Below are 17,348 nucleotides of genomic sequence, written 5' to 3' on the forward strand. Positions count from 1 at the left end.
GAACTTGCCAGCTTTTAACTTATTGATTTGCTTCATAACCCGAAACAATTGAATCTTGTTTGACACAGAGTTGTTTGACATTTTGTGAATCACACATGGCTGATTGTGAAGGACGTTGAGCTGAACAGCACAATCAGCAGTGTCTTATCCTTGGGTTCAACACAGCTGACATAAACCTGAAGAAAAACATTCAGAATTTAAACAAGATATGCCTGTGTTAAAAACAGTCAAAACCCTGGAAAGGGAAAGGCCCATCTAACACATGCTTCCACGTTGCGTGCGTGACAAAGAGAATTCTTCTTCTCCACCAAGAGTCAAGTTTAATGAAGACAACAGTTATTTCTGGATCATGTCGTGATCCTTTCTTTGGGAAATTGGAGAGGTATTATTTTTGTTATGTACTGATATACCATTGGGTGTGCACGTGCAATGCCCTTTCCTTAGAAATCAACCAGACTGAGGGAGCATTACTGAGTTCTGATTGCAGGTTTAAAAAAAACAACACCTTACCCCAGTGGGGCACCACTTTGGTGAGATTGAAGACTTCTACAACTGGTGGTGTTGGCAGGTTTATTGACCCAAGTTCCCAGTTTGTAAGTTGGCCTAAGTCTGGGCAGGCTGTTCATCCATCACAAATGGTGCCCGACTGGGGGCAAGCTATTTGTACCTGTAATTAGAACTCAAAAACGCTCCTTCAGCCTGGATGATTTCTAAGGGAAGGCCTTCTATAAATGCTCATGCTGTAATTTGACAGGAACCTGCTGTGTATTTTCAGTATTTTCTCTCTCCGCATTGGAAAGAACTTCAATCTTGTGAGTTTTATCTTTTCAGAGAACTACATTAAGGCAGATTTATGGCTGGTTGTATCCTCTCAGCAATAAAACCAGAGGGATATTGAAGAACAGCAGAGGAAACATCATCTTTCAACTTACGTTTCAATATTTTTTGACAGATATTCAGACATGTGATTTCCAGAGTGCTAATTTTCAAAAGGAAGGAAGTGATTAATAGCCGTGAGTCACTTGGCATGTTGTGAAATATGACTTTTGATTAAATCTGAAGAATTTGCTATTTGTGTGAGCTCACAAAATACTCCATAAAAACATTCAAAGAACATGAATTATAGGGCAGCGGATCTTCTGGTTGGAGAACTGGTGAGTCTTTCAGTGTGTGGCAGGTTAGGGGAGTGCACAAGTGAAGCTTGCTTCAGACCTGGAGACCACATTGAGCACTTGAAGATACTGAAGTGACTTGACCGGGGAGGAACTGGAACTGGGTCAAATCCCTTCCCAACATCACTGTGCGTGTATCTACATCACATGGACTGCAGTGGTTCAAAAAGGCGATCACCAGAAGCTTCTAAAGGGCAAGTAGGGATGGGCAATAAATGCTGATCTAGCCAATGATGCCGACATCCTGCAAAAGAATAGTAGAAACACATTGTTTCCCCTGGCTAGAGAATCTAGAACACAGTCACAGGTCGTGGTCAATCAGTTAGGGTAGAGATGAGGGGAACATTCTTCACTCAGAGGGTCGTGAATATTTCAAATTGAGTACATTCAAGTGCTGGTTAGACAGACTTTTGGTCTATCAGGGAGTCGAGGGACATCGGAAGTGGAGGGGAAAGTGAAGATGAGTTAGCAGATCGGAGCTGGTGGCTAAATGATAATCTAGTGGATAAGTAATCCAGAGACCCAGACTAATGCTCCAGGGATGTGGGTTCAAATCCGACATTGGCAGCTGGTGGAGTTTGAATTCAGTGAAATCTGGAATTGAAAGCTGGTTTCAGTGAGGGCAGCACGGTAGCATGGTGGTTAGCATAAATGCTTCACAGCTCCAGGGTCCCAGGTTCGGTTCCCGGCTGGGTCACTGTCTGTGCGGAGTCTGCACGTTCTCCCCGTGTGTGCGTGGGTTTCCTCCGGGTGCTCCGGTTTCCTCCCACAGTCCAAAGATGTGCGGGTTAGGTGGATTGGCCATGCTAAATTGCCCGTAGTGTCCTAGGAAGTAAGGTTAGGGGGGGGGGGTTGTTGGGTTACGGGTATAGGGTGGCTTCATGGGTTTGAGTAGGGTGATCATTGCTCGGCACAACATCGAGGGCCGAAGGGCCTGTTCTGTGCTGTACTGTTCTATGATGGTGATCATAAATGAAACTATCATCGAATGTTGTAAAATCCATCTGGTTCACCAATGTCCTTCAGGGATGGAAATATGCCATCTTTACCCGGACTGGCCTATATGTAATTCCGGAGCCACAGCGGTGTGATTTGACTCTTGACTGCCCTCTGAAATGGACTATCAAGCCACTCAGTTAGAACATCGAACATAGAACAGTACAGCACAGAACAGGCCCTTCGGCCCTCGATGTTGTGCCGAGCAATGATCACCCTACCCAAACCCACGTATCCACCCTATACCCGTAACCCAACAACCCCCCACCCCTTAACCTTACTTTTTAGGACACTACGGGCAATTTAGCATGGCCAATCCACCTAACCCGCACATCTTTGGACTGTGGGAGGAAACCGGAGCACCCGGAGGAAACCCACGCAGACACGGGGAGGACGTGCAGACTCCACACAGACAGTGACCCAGCCGGGAATCGAACCTGGGACCCTGGAGCTGTAAAGCATTTATGCTAACCACCATGCTACCGTGCTGACCCTAGTTCAAGGGCAATTATGGATGGGCAACAAAAGGCTGGTCCTTCGAAGAATAAGTTTTGAAAAATGATTGCCCCGAATGATGGAACAGGTTTAGGAGGCCGGATGGTTGACTTCTGCTCCTTCATTTCTTGTGCATTATTCACACAAACAAAAGGCTAGAAGGCAATGAAAAATGCCCCTAGCATTTCAGCAATGAAGGGAGGGAATTTTACAACTCAGGGACTTGGCATCTGAAGACATGACTGCCAATGGTGGAGCGATGGAATTGAGGTAGCTGGTGGCGCAAAAACGCCTCTTTATTCTTCAGAAAAAATTTTTTTTTCATACTTTCAATTTACTGGAAAATATGGGAATGCTTTAAAATGCGAGAAAAACAAACAAGAATCCCCTCAGAATGGAACCGTGAAGACTGACATTTGTAATGAAACCGATAGACATCAAAACACAACACTCTAACTGAGGAAGAGATTAAAAATGTAAAATGCTGAATTTTAATGAACAGTAAAGATGATGGGAACGGTAAACCAGCCAGATGCACCCAACGGACACTCAAACCCCACGGTGGGGGACAAAATAACTCCATCTCCTGTTGGTTTCTACCATCTCGAAAGATGTCAGACGTTTCTGAGATGAAAGATCAAAATGTGATTACTTGTTCTGCAACAATGCCTGAAAGATATGTTAATCTAATTCCTATTTGGGAATATACAAGCTGGAGAGTTTTAAGAACTGGTTTTGCTAAGGCAGAGACAGAGAGATCATCTGGAAAAGGTGATGAAGTGACCGTAAAGGAATCTGTCTCTCTCTCAAGTTGAATCCTGAGCAGGATTCTCTGTTAGCCAACACCAGAATCGAGGAATGCGATTGGGCAGAGAATTGGTTTTGACGGCAAAATTGTGGCGGGCACCAGGTTCACTCCAAATCGCAATTCTCCAGTGCCTCGACAGCAACGTCAATCTGCATCACATGGACTGCAGCGGTTCAACGTCAATGCTTTCCACTCCACACCTAGTCAGGCCATTAGCATATCATTAATAGGCCTGACCTGGTATTCTCCGGGGCCTCGGTGATTCTCCGCCTCCACTGGAAGAAATTCCCGATGGCGAGGTTCACTTGTGCTTTTAAAAATTGAGAAACAGGTACCACAGCTGATGAGGGAGAGAGAGGAGGTAGGGCACGGAGAGGTGTGACCGTGGGCTGCCGGTCCTGTCACTAGTTGGGCTAACTGGGGTGAGGGGAGGGGGACCTGCAGTGCGGGGGGAGGGGGAAACAGGCCGCAGGTCTGGGGACTAGAGAGGTGTGCAGGCAAAGACCACCATTGCCGCGGCCTGCAAGACAGCCTTCTTGCTGTGCATTCCACTGACCACCCACCTTGGTCCCTGGTTCTGCAGAGTGACACCGGCCTTGGACATGTTGATCCATGGCCAAATTCCTCACCATCAAGGCCTCCACTGCGACACCATACATACAGTGTTGACCCGGGTGGCACAAATGGCTGGCAGCACCTCCTGCTCCTGCACGCGGTTAGACTCCTCCATCCGCGCCTGCAGGTGCTGGATGCTCACCGACAACCCGTCATGTCGTCCCTGGCTCTGATACTGCCTCTGCACGATCGATGGGACTGTCCATTTCTCGGTCTCATTGCATATTCCCCTTTCAATCTGTCACCTTTCAGATAATCTGCCTTCTGTTTTTGCTGTCAAAGTGGATAACCTAACATTTATCCACAACCAAAATTGGTTGGAAAAACCAGTTCTTAAAACCCTCCTGTTTCTGCATTTGCCCACTCACTGAACTTTCCAAATCCCACTGAAGCACCTCTGCATCCTCCTCACAGCTCTCCCTCCCAACCAGCTTTGTGCCATCTGCAAATCTCGAGGTACTCCATTTAGCTCCCTCCTTTAAATCATTAATATATGTTGTGAATAGCTGGAGACCTAGCACTGATCTCTGCGTCACTGACTGCCATTTGGAAAAAGACCCTTTTATTCTTACTCCTTGTGTCTTCTCTGCCAACCAGGTTCCTATCCATCGCAATACACTGCCCCCAATCCCATGTGCTTCCATTTTACATGTTAATCTCTTGCATGGGATTTTGTTGAAAGCCTTCTGAAAGTCCAAATAAACAACATCCACCGCCTCCCCCTTGTCAACTCTACTGGTTGCATCCTTGAAGAATTCCAGTAGACTTAAATAAAAGTCTACTTTTATTCCTGTAGTAAGAAGTCTTACAACGCTAGGTTAAAGTCCAACAGGTTTGTTTCGAATCACTAGCATTCGGAGCACTGCTCCATCCTCAGGTTATTCATACAGGGAATAGTTGAATGCATAGTAATCCTGAATGTGGGAACTCAGTCATTTCTCATGTAATGAATTAACCATTGTATTCCATTGTATTCAAGACTGAGAACAGAGTGTTCCTTGTGTAATGAACTAATCAATGTTTAGTTAGACCTCTGCCAAGCTATGAAATATGTTGAAGCATGAAAAATACATTAATAGTAACTCAGTACTTTTTCCAAGGCTACGCACGCAAACACTAAGCTAGATTTGATAGGCACCAATCAATCTCAGGTAATGTCCAATGGTGATTAACAAGTTATCCTCAACTTGTTGATTTGAACAAACTGGGAGATCCCAGCTAAAAATGAGAAGCCAATGAACGCAAAGGAGGGGTTAAACCAGAGAGAAGAATTCTCTTAAAAATAGGACCATGCGGTTCAGGTTTTTGTTCCTGAATTCTTGAATCATTCATCCGTTTTATTTGTGTTTGATGATTTTTTTTTTGCGCTTCTGCTTTTGCCACGTGCTTGATTTTTTATGTATTGTTTGATATTTCATTTCCAAGTTTTACCCAGTTTGTACTCGCCCACTCACTGAACTTTCCAAATCACACTAAAGCACCTCTGCATCCTCCTCACAGCTTGGGCTAAGTTTTATTCAGTTCTGCAGTTTTTATCCAAGTGTATACCAGTGATGTGACTAGCAATGAAGACTTTCAAAGCAAAGACTACCCACCGGACACCCCGATTCTTACTGAGAGAAAAACCCATCAACTTGTTCAGCACAATTTCCCTTTTGTAAATGCATGCTGACTTGTTCCGATCCTGTCAGTTTTCCAAGTGCTTTGCTATTAAATCTTTTGTAATGGACTCCGCCGTTGAGCTGACTGTAATTCCGTTTTCTCTCTACCTCCCTTTTCAAATAGCGCGGTTACATTAGCTACCCTTCCTCTGGAGGAATTGTTTGGAGTCTAGAGAATCTTGGACGATGACGACTAATGCATCCAATATTTATCTGGCCACTTCCTTAAGTATTCTGCGATGTACGTTTTCAGGCCTAAGGATTTATCCATCTTCAATCCCATCAATTTCCCTGACACCATTTCCCTACCATTACTGACTTCCTGCAGTTCCTCCCTCTCACCAAACCCAACATTTCTGGTACGTAATTTGTGTCCTCCTTTGTGAACACAGAACCAAAGTATGTACTTGGTTGGCCAGCCATTCCTTTGTTCCCCATTAGAAATTCCTCTGTACTGTAAGGGACCGATATTTTTGTCTCCATCTAACTTTTACTCTCCACGTGCCCATCTTTACATTCAGGCAGATGCAATTGGCAGGACGGGTCTATCTTCACAACAAATGCAAGTCATGGTCCCAGATGATGGCAAAATGCCAGCCGTAAACATATTGATGACATTTCTTTGCCGCATAAATGATCAACGGACCTTCTTGGTTGATCTGGGAATATCTCATCTCAGCATCCGACAATATTCTGGATGCGAAGGTGTTGGGCCTTTCTACACCACCTTCCACGGATACCGCCCTGATGCCATAAGGTGATGCATCGCACATGACTATGATAGGTTTATCCGGGTTGAAATGGCCCAGTGAAGCTGACGACTGTAATGCCTGTTTGACCTAATGGAAAGACTTCCTCTGGGAATCTTCCCATTTCCAATGTTGGAAATACGTTCGCCCACTGCAGCGGCCACTGAGGTGATTGGCTGTGAAAGCAGTACCATTGTCTGAGACAAAGTGTTTCAACTCTTCGTTAAGTCTAGTGGGATCCAGCACAAAAGGACAACCCCCAGCACTCTGCATCAAACAGGCTGGCTGAAAGTGCTGTCCAAACTTTTGAAGCATCAATGAAAAGCAAGCTAATCGACCACCATGGTTTCGTTTAGCGGACTTCTTGCTCTTGTACAATTCAACCCCGCATACCACTACTGGGGTTACACCTGCTGAGTTGTTAATGGGCAGTCGTCTCAGAACCCGGCTTGACCTCGTTCTTCCAAATTGTTCGGGGAGGGTGGAGGCTCATTAAGCTTCCCAGAAAGGCCACCATGATATCGCCAAGAAGGACAGGTTGTTTGAAACAGAAGATTTAATGTACCTGCGGAACTTTGGTGGAGGCCCAGAATGGTTACCTGAGAGTTGTTGCCAGGACTGGGCCAGGATCCTATATCACAGACCTACAAAATGGTGAAGCTAGAAAACAGGTTGATCATTTGAGAATGAGAGAAACTGTCATTCCCACAAAGGGGCGGGTAGACCCAATTCCAGCTACCAGTGTACCATTTGCCAAGAAGGTGGTGTGAACACCAAAACCTTCTCAGGGGAATCATCAGGGGCCACAGAAGGTGTTGAAGGGGTAATCAGTATTACCCCTATTTCGAACTCCACCGATTTGCCTGCCTTGCTGTGGACTCGAATGCCTCCACCCTGGAACAGCCAGTTGCCAAGTTGAGACGTTTGGCAAGAGTTAGGAGGTCACCGGATAGTCTTACCTGACAAACTTTATTTTTCAGTTCCCTGTCTGTAACTCTCTTTGCCTTTTTATGAGTTTTTCTGTTTTTGTATTTCAGGGATCTGTAAAGGAACTTAAGGGATTGTGGTGGTGTGGTCCCTTTAAGGGGTGATACTTTGTGGGCCACGTGTCAAGCCCTGAGCCCACGCGGATGGAGCGCGTGAACGTGAGCTTTATCAGGTGTTTAAGTGCAAATCTGGCTGTTGGGGTTTGGCCAGAGTTAGAACATAGAACAGTACAGCACAGAACAGGCCCTTCGGCCCTCGATGTTGTGCCGAGCCATGATCACCCTACTCAAACCCACGTATCCACCCTATACCCGTAACCTAACAACCCCCCCCTTAACCTTACTTTTTAGGACACTACGGGCAATTTAGCATGGCCAATCCACCTAACCAGCACATCTTTGGACTGTGGGAGGAAACCGGAGCACCCGGAGGAAACCCACGCACACACAGGGAGGATGTGCAGACTCCACACAGACAGTGACCCAGCCGGGAACCGAACCTGGGACCCTGGAGCTGTGAAGCATTTATGCTAACCACCATGCTACCGTGCTGCCCTGGGAGTCATGGGAACAAGACCTGTGTCGTAGTTTGGTGTTCTGTGTAGCTAGTTCTTCTTTGTTAAATTATCACTGATGTGATTAGACACTGTCTCACCGCTTGCCTCACAATACAACAGTTCCATTTCAACACTAAAAACAAATAGAATTTACCCAACACTTCTCTCTGGACTTCTCACTGCTGAAGACCAAGTATTTGCCGATTCCCAGGCAGAGTCAATATGAGCAGGTGGGGGGGTCTTCCAAAGATTCAGCAGAGGGCAGCAGAGCAGAGCTACTGATCAGCTGTTCTGGGGAAATTTGCATACGTGCAGTGCGGTCAGCCTAAGTTGAAGGTGGAGCTGCGAAGGAGACCCAAGGAGTTTGAGTGAAGGCAATCATCCAGCAGAGGGCAGCAGAGCAGAGCTACTGATCAGCTGTTCTGGGGAAATTTGCATACGTGCAGTGCGGTCAGCCTAAGTTGAAGGTGGAGCTGCGAAGGAGACCCAAGGAGTTTGAGTGAAGGCAATCATCCAGCAGAGGGCAGCAGAGCAGAGCTACTGATCAGCTGTTCTGGGGAAATTTGCATACGTGCAGTGCGGTCAGCCTAAGTTGAAGGTGGAGCTGCGAAGGAGACCCAAGGAGTTTGAGTGAAGGCAATCATCCAGCAGAGGGCAGCAGAGCAGAGCTACTGATCAGCTGTTCTGGGGAAATTTGCATACGTGCAGTGCGGTCAGCCTAAGTTGAAGGTGGAGCTGCGAAGGAGACCCAAGGAGTTTGAGTGAAGGCAATCATCCAGCAGAGGGCAGCAGAGCAGAGCTACTGATCAGCTGTTCTGGGGAAATTTGCATACGTGCAGTGCGGTCAGCCTAAGTTGAAGGTGGTTTGTGGAGAGGCTGTTGGCAAGAGACAGTTAAACCCGAAACACTTCGTGAGTGTTTCCCACCCTACCCCACCTCCTCCTCTAACCAACCCCCCCACCCCACGGTGGTTGGGAAGCGGGAGCAGGGGCCTGTCATGAAGGTGAGTGAGTGCCTTTAAATTTGCTTACCTTTCAGCGGGAGCAGGGTTTGAGGTAATATCAGGTAAGCTCTTCCTTTCTTTTTCTTTTTCTTGTTTTTTTTTTTAAATCTAGAGGTGATGTCAGGGAAGGCAGTACAATGCTCCTCCTGCAGAATGTTTGAGGTGAGGGACGCCGTCAGTGTCCCTGCTGATTTCATCTGTGGGAAGTGCACCCAACTCCAGCTCCTCAAAAACCGTGTTAGGGACCTGGAGCTTGAGCTGGATGAACTTCGGATCATTCGGGAGGCAGAGGGGGTCATAGATAGGAGCTTCAGGGAAGTAGTTACACCAAAGACTAGAGATAGATGGGTAACTGTAAGAGGGACTGGGAAGAAGCAGTCAGTGCAGGGACCCCCTGCGGTCGTTCCCCTGAGTAACAAGTATACCGTTTTGGATACTTGTGGGGGGGACGACTTACCAGGGGTAAGCCATGGGGTACGGGCCTCTGGCACGGAGTCTGTCCCTGTTGCTCAGAAGGGAAGGGGGGAAAGGAGTAGAACATTAGTAATTGGGGACTCAATAGTCAGGGGCACAGATAGGAGATTTTGTGGGAGCGAGAGAGACTCACGTTTGGTATGTTGCCTCCCAGGTGCAAGGGTACGTGATGTCTCGGATCGTGTTTTCCGGGTCCTTAAGGGGGAGGGGGAGCAGCCCCAAGTCGTAGTCCACATTGGCACTAATGACATAGGTAGGAAAGGGGACAAGGATGTCAGGCAGGCCTTTAGGGAGCTAGGATGGAAGCTCAGAGCGAGAACAAACAGAGTTGTTATCTCTGGGTTGTTGCCCGTGCCACGTGATAGTGAGATGAGGAATAGGGAGAGAGAGCAATTAAACACGTGGCTACAGGGATGGTGCAGGCGGGAGGGATTCAGATTTCTGGATAACTGGGGCTCTTTCTGGGGAAGGTGGGACCTCTATAGACAGGATGGTCTACATCTGAACCTGAGGGGCACCAATATCCTGGGGGGGAGATTTGTTAGTGCTCTTTGGGGGGGGTTTAAACTAATTCAGCAGGGGCATGGGAACCTGGATTGTAGTTTTGGGGTACGGGAGATTGAGAGTATAGAGGTCAGGAGCACAGATTTGACTTCGCAGGAGGGTGCCAGTGTTCAGGTAGGTGGTTTGAAGTGTGTCTACTTCAATGCCAGGAGTATACGAAATAAGGTAGGGGAACTGGCAGCATGGGTTGGTACCTGGGACTTCGATGTTGTGGCCATTTCAGAGACATGGATAGAGCAGGGACAGGAATGGTTGTTGCAGGTTCCGGGGTTTAGGTGTTTTAGTAAGCTCAGAGAAGGGGGCAAAAGAGGGGGAGGTGTGGCGCTGCTAGTCAGGGACAGTATTACGGTGGCGGAAAGGATGCTAGATGGGGACTCTTCTTCTGAGGTAGTATGGGCTGAGGTTAGAAACAGGAAAGGAGAGGTCACCCTGTTGGGAGTTTTCTATAGGCCACCTAATAGTTCTAGGGATGTAGAGGAAAGGATGGCGAAGATGATTCTGGAAAAGAGCGAAAGTAACAGGGTAGTTGTTATGGGAGACTTTAACTTTCCAAATATTGACTGGAAAATATATAGTTCGAGTACATTAGATGGGTCATTCTTTGTACAATGTGTGCAGGAGGGTTTCCTGACACAATATGTTGACAGGCCAACAAGAGGCGAGGCCACATTGGATTTGGTTTTGGGTAATGAACCAGGCCAGGTGTTAGATCTGGAGGTAGGTGAGCACTTTGGAAACAGTGACCACAATTCGGTGACCTTTACGTTAGTGATGGAAAGGGATAAGTATACCCCGCAGGGCAAGAGTTATAGCTGGGGGAAGGGCAATTATGATGCCATTAGACATGACTTAGGATGTGTTGGTTGGAGAAGTAGGCTGCAAGGGTTGGGCACACTGGATATGTGGAGCTTGTTCAAGGAACAGCTATTGCATGTTCTTGATAAGTACGTACCAGTCAGGCAGGGAGGAAGGGGTCGAGCGAGGGAACCGTGGTTTACCAAAGAAGTGGAATCTCTTGTTAAGAGGAAGAAGGAGGCCTATGTGAAGATGAGGCGTGAAGTTTCAGTTGGGGCGCTTGATAGTTACAAGGAAGCGAGGAAGGATCTAAAGAGAGAGCTGAGACGAGCAAGGAGGGGACATGAGAAGTCTTTGGCAGGTAGGATCAAGGAAAACCCAAAAGCTTTCTATAGGTATGTCAGGAATAAAAGAATGACTAGGGTAAGAGTAGGGCCAGTCAAGGACAGTGGTGGGAAGTTGTGTGTGGAGGCTGAGGAGATAAGCGAGATACTAAATGAATACTTTTCGTCAGTATTCACTCAAGAAAAAGATAATATTGTGGAGGAGAATGCTGAGACCCAGGCTATTAGAATAGATGGCATTGAGGTGCGTAGGGAAGAAGTGTTGGCAATTCTGGACAAGGTGAAAATAGATAAGTCCCCGGGGCCGGATGGGATTTATCCTAGGATTCTCTGGGAAGCCAGGGAAGAGATTGCTGAGCCTTTGGCTTTGATTTTTAGGTCATCATTGGCTACAGGAATAGTGCCAGAGGACTGGAGGATAGCAAATGTGGTCCCTTTGTTCAAGAAGGGGAGTAGAGATAACCCCGGTAACTATAGGCCGGTGAGCCTAACGTCTGTGGTGGGTAAAGTCTTGGAGAGGATTATAAAAGATACGATTTATAATCATCTAGATAGGAATAATATGATTAGGGATAGTCAGCATGGTTTTGTAAAGGGTAGGTCATGCCTCACAAACCTTATCGAGTTCTTTGAGAAGGTGACTGAACAGGTAGACGAGGGTAGAGCAGTTGATGTGGTGTATGGATTTCAGTAAAGCGTTTGATAAGGTTCCCCACGGTCGGCTATTGCAGAAAATACGGAGGCTGGGGATTGAGGGTGATTTAGAGATGTGGATCAGAAATTGGCTAGTTGAAAGAGGACAGAGAGTGGTAGTTGATAGGAAATGTTCAGAATGGAGTTCAGTTACGAGTGGCGTACCACAAGGATCTGTTCTGTGGCCGTTGCTGTTTGTCATTTTTATAAATGACCTAGAGGAGGGCGCAGAAGGATGGGTGAGTAAATTTGCAGACGACACTAAAGTCGGTGGAGTTGTAGACAGTGCGGAAGGGTGTTGCAGGTTACAGAGGGACATAGATAAGCTGCAGAGCTGGGCTGAGAGGTGGCAAATGGAGTTTAATGTGGAGAAGTGTGAGGTGATTCACTTTGGAAAGAATAACAGAAATGCGGAATATTTGGCTAATGGTAAAATTCTTGGTAGTGTGGATGAGCAGAGGGATCTCGGTGTCCATGTACATAGATCCCTGAAAGTTGCCACCCAGGTTGATAGGGTTGTGAAGAAGGCCTATGGTGTGTTGGCCTTTATTGGTAGAGGGATTGAGTTCCGGAGCCATGAGGTCATGTTGCAGTTGTACAAAACTCTAGTATGGCCGCATTTGGAGTATTGCGTACAGTTCTGGTCGCCTCATTATAGGAAGGACGTGGAAGCTTTGGAACGGGTGCAGAGGAGATTTACCAGGATGTTGCCTGGTATGGAGGGAAAATCTTATGAGGAAAGGCTGATGGACTTGAGGTTGTTTTCGTTAGAGAGAAGAAGGTTAAGAGGTGACTTAATAGAGGCATACAAAATGATCAGAGGGTTAGATAGGGTGGACAGCGAGAGCCTTCTCCCGCGGATGGAGGTGGCTAGCACGAGGGGACATAGCCTTAAATTGAGGGGTAATATATATAGGACAGAGGTCAGAGGTGGGTTTTTTACGCAAAGAGTGGTGAGGCCGTGGAATGCCCTACCTGCAACAGTAGTGAACACGCCAACATTGAGGGCATTTAAAAATTTATTGGATAAGCATATGGATGATAAGGGCATAGTGTAGGTTAGATGGCCTTTAGATTTTTTCCATGTCGGTGCAACATCGAGGGCCGAAGGGCCTGTACTGCGCTGTATCGTTCTATGTTCTAACAGTCTTCTCAGAATTCCTCACACACGAAGGTTTGAATGCTCCTGATGTTTGCCCGCTGCAAATGAAGATCCATAAAGTGCAAATTGATTATATATGTCGGCAAAAATAGTGTGCAGGCTTCCCAAAAAGTCTCCTGCAATGGAAAAGAGCCTTAGTTTCCTTCCAGGTGTTCTTTGCAGAGTTTATTGGAGTGTTTCTTCAGCAGGGTCATTGTTCACATAAACCAACAGAAACAGCTCGCATTAATACAGCGCCTTGAGCAAGGTACTTCACAGGAGCTTCACCAAACAAAAGTTGACACTAAGCCACTTCAGGGGAAATGAGAACAGGTGATGAAACACTTGGTCCAAGAGGGTGATATTGAGGAGTGTCTTGAGGGAAGAAAGAGTAGCGGTGACGCAGAGAGCTTGAGGGAAGAAAATTCCAGAGGTTACAGTTTTGACAGCCAAAGGCATGGCCATCCATGGTGTGGTGACTGCACTCAGGGATGGGAAAGGGGCCTGCTTTTAGAGGAGTGCAGAGATGTTGGGGGTTTGGCGGAGTTTGCAGAGTTATGATAGACCAACAAGAGGCAAGGCCACATTGGATTTTGTACTGGGCAATGAACCAGGACAGGTGCTAGATTTGGAGGTAGGTGAGCACTTTGGTGATAGTAACCGCAATTCGGTTACGTTTACTTTAGCGAAAGGGATAGGTCTGCAGGGCAAGACTTATAGCTGGGGAAAGGCAATTATGATGCAATGAGGCAAGACGTAGGATGCATAGGATGAGGAAGGAAACTGAAGGGGATGGGCACAATGGAAATATGGAGCTTGTTGAAAATGAAAATCGCTTATTGTCACGAGTAGGCTTCAATGAAGTTACTGTGAAAAGCCCCTAGTCGCCACATTCCGGCGCCTGTCCGGGGAGGCTGGTACGGGAATCGAACCGTGCTGCTGGCCTGCTTGGTCTGCTTTATAAGCCAGCGATTTAGCCTTGTGAGCTAAACCAGCCCCTAGCTAAACCAGCCCAAGGAACAGCTACTGCGTGTCCTTGATAAGTATGTACCTGTCAGGCAGGGAGGAAGTGGTCGAGCGAGGGAACTGTGGTTTACTAAATTACTTGAATCACTTGTCAAGAGGAAGGAGGCGTCTTATGTAAAGATGTGACGTGAAGGTTCAGTTAGGGCACTCGAGAGTTACAAGTTAGCTAGGAAGGACCTAAAGAGATAAGAAGAGCCAGGAGGGGACATGAGAAGTCTTTGGCAGGTAGGATCAAGGAAAACCCTGAAGCTTTCTATAGGTATGTCAGGAATAAAAGAATGACTTGGGGAAGACAGTCAAGGACAGTAGTGGGAAGTTGTGCGTGGAGTCCAAGGAGATAGGAGAAGTGCTAAATAAATATTTTTCGTCAGTATACACGCAGGAAAAAGACAATGTTGTCGAGGAGAATATTGAGATACAGGCTACTAGACTAGAAGGGCTTGAGGTTCATAAGGAGGAGGTGTTAGCGATTCTGGAAAGTGTGAAAATAGATAAGTCCCCTGGGCAGGATGGGATTTATCCTAGGATTCTCTGGGAAGCTAGGGAGTAGATTGCTGAGCCTTTGGCTTTGATCTTTATGCTGTCATTGTCTACAGGAATAGTGCCAGAAGACTGGAGGATAGCAAATGTTGTCCCCTTGTTCAAGAAGGGGAGTAGAGACAACCCCGGTAACAATAGACCAGTGAGCCTTACTTCTGTTGTGGGCAAAGTCTTGGAAAGGTTTATAAGAGATAGGATTTATAATCATCTAGAGAGGAATAATTTGATTAGGGATAGTCAACACGGTTTTGTGAAGGATAGGTTGTGCCTCACAAACCTTATTAAGTTCTTTGAGAAGATGATCAAACAGGTAGGCGAGGGTAAAGCAGTTGACGTGGTGTATCTAGATTTCAGTAAAGTGTTTATTGCAGAAAGGCTATTGCAGAAAATACAGAGGCATGGGATTCATGGTGATTTAGCAGTTTGGATCAGAAATTTGCTTGCCATAAGAAGACAGAGAGTGGTGGTTGATGGGAAATGTTCAGCCTGGAGTTCAGTTACTAGTGGTGTACCACAAGGATCTGTTTTGGGGCCGCTGCTGTTTGCCATTTTTATAAATGACCTGGAGGAGGGCGTAGAAGGATGCATGAGTAAATTTGCAGATGACACTAAAGTCGATGGAGTTGTGGACAGTACGGAAGGATGTTGCAGGTTACAGAGGGACATAGATAAGCTGCAGAGCTGGGCTGAGAGGTGGCAAATGGAGTTTAATGCAGAAAAGTGTGAGGTGATTCATTTTGGAAGGAGTAACAGGAAAACAGAGTACTGGGATAATGGTAAGATTCTTGGTAGTGTGGATGAGCAGAGAGATCTCGGTGTCCATGTACATAGATCCCTGAAAGTTGCCACCCAGGTTGAGAGGGTTGTTAATAAGGTTAATAAGGCGTACGGTGTGTTAGCTTTTATTGGTAGAGGGATTGAGTTGCGGAGCCATGAGGTCATGTTGCAGCTGTACAAAACTCTGGTGCGGCCGCATTTGGAGTATTGCGTGCAGATGTGGAAGCATTGGAAAGGGTACAGAGGAGATTTACCAGGATGTTGCCTGGTATGGAGGGAAAGTCTTATGAGGAAATGCTGAGGGACTTGAGGCTGTTTTCATCAGAGAGAAGAAGATTAAGAGGTGACTTAATTGAGGCATACAAGATGATCAGAGGATTAGATAGGGTGGACAGTGAGAGCCTTTTTCCTCAGATGGTGATGGCTAGCACGAGGGGACATAGCTTTAAATTGAGGGGAGATAGATATCGGACAGATGTCAGAGGTAGGTTCTTTACTCAGAGAGTAGTAAGGGCGTGGAATGCCCTGCCTGCAACAGTAGTGGACTCGGCAACATTAAGGGCATTTAAATGATCATTGGATAAACATATGGATGATAAGGGAATAGTGTAGATGGGCTTTAGACTGGTTTCACAGGACGGCGCAACATCGAGGGCCGAAGGGCCTGTACTGCGCTGTAATGTTCTATGTTCTAAGGGTGGGGGTGGGTGGGGGGGCATGTGGGATTTGGAAACAAGGATAGGGAGTTTAAGAATGTGGTGTTGTTTAACTGGAAACACACGAGCAGATGGTCGATGAGCCTAAAGGACTTGGTGTGTAAGTTTGGACAAAGGCAGCAGAGTGTCAAGTTCAGCGAACATTGTAGAACACAGTGCGAGCAATCCGACGATAGCAAGGGTTTCAAATTGGGAAATCGGAAAGAAAACTATGAATAGAGGTCTCACTTTGATGGACCTATTAAAATGCACACATTTAACCTGCAGATGAAAACATTCCTTGTCAATCCTCCCTGGTCTCCAAAGACAATCGTGCAAAACTGCAGAATGTTCGTCCACCCCTCACATCTACATCATTCAGCCCTGGCATCCTCACTTCTGCTCTACAGCCGTCCCAAATAAACCCACAACACGGGAACATACTGCATCCCAGAGAATATTTCACAATTCCCAGGGCCACCCTCGCCACGTCTGCACACTTCATTGGAAGGAACAGGAAAACTGACATGCTGTTCAATGCAATTAAGCAGATATAAAATAATACTTAGCAATGCAATTTAATTCTATTGTGTTCTGAATAATTGATCAGCTGGTCGCTTTCTGAACCCCTTTGGATCATCAATGTCTTGATATCTCTGCTCGCATTGCTATTATCCGATGATATTAGTTTTCCAAATTCTGCTGGAGCTCTTTTTTCTCCGCAGGTTCTCAGCCTTCTCCATCTGTGGCAAGGTGGGGGGTGGGGAGGGGGGGGGGGGAGAGGGGGGGTGTGTGAGTGGGAGGGGGGGGAGGGGGGGTGTGTGAGTGGGAGGGGGGGGGGGGGTGGCAGAGTGTTGGGAGAGGGACCATGGCGCGATAAGAGATTCACAGCATCTCCAGATTCAATGCCGTCGCACCAATTCATTTTCCTCAGCTACAAGTCCAGCGTGCTGGTTTGCACTTTCTTACCTGGTGTGCGTTCATTCTGCAAAGCCAGGGTCCCATTTATTCCTGAGCTGCTGTTGCTGCTGATCTGAAATCACCTGTTGAGCGTTCACCAGCGTCTGAGCACAAAGACAGAAAAAGACTTAGGTTTATACAGTGCCCTTCACACCTGTAGGACACCCTGAAGCCTTTTACAGCCAATGGAGTAGTTTTAAAGTGTGGCCACAGTTGCAATGTTGGACACACAATTTGTACACAGCAAACCTGCACAAACACTGATGTGACAATAACCAAATAATCTGCGATGTCGAC

At 46.7% G+C, this 17,348-nt stretch overlaps 1 protein-coding gene across 1 annotated transcript in view; it reads right to left on the bottom strand.

The window, feature by feature from the left end:
* Positions 1 to 17,075, bottom strand: part of LOC119957330 (netrin receptor UNC5D-like) — a 464,604-nt gene extending 447,529 nt beyond the window's left edge. The window contains exon 1 of the mRNA XM_038785226.1: positions 17,061 to 17,075. The gene's annotated coding sequence lies outside the window, so the exon portion shown is untranslated. The remainder of the gene's footprint in view (positions 1 to 17,060) is intronic.
* Positions 17,076 to 17,348: the final 273 nt, after the last annotated feature.

The sequence above is a fragment of the Scyliorhinus canicula genome, chromosome 26 (genome assembly GCF_902713615.1).
Source record: "Scyliorhinus canicula chromosome 26, sScyCan1.1, whole genome shotgun sequence".
NCBI lineage: Eukaryota > Metazoa > Chordata > Chondrichthyes > Carcharhiniformes > Scyliorhinidae > Scyliorhinus > Scyliorhinus canicula.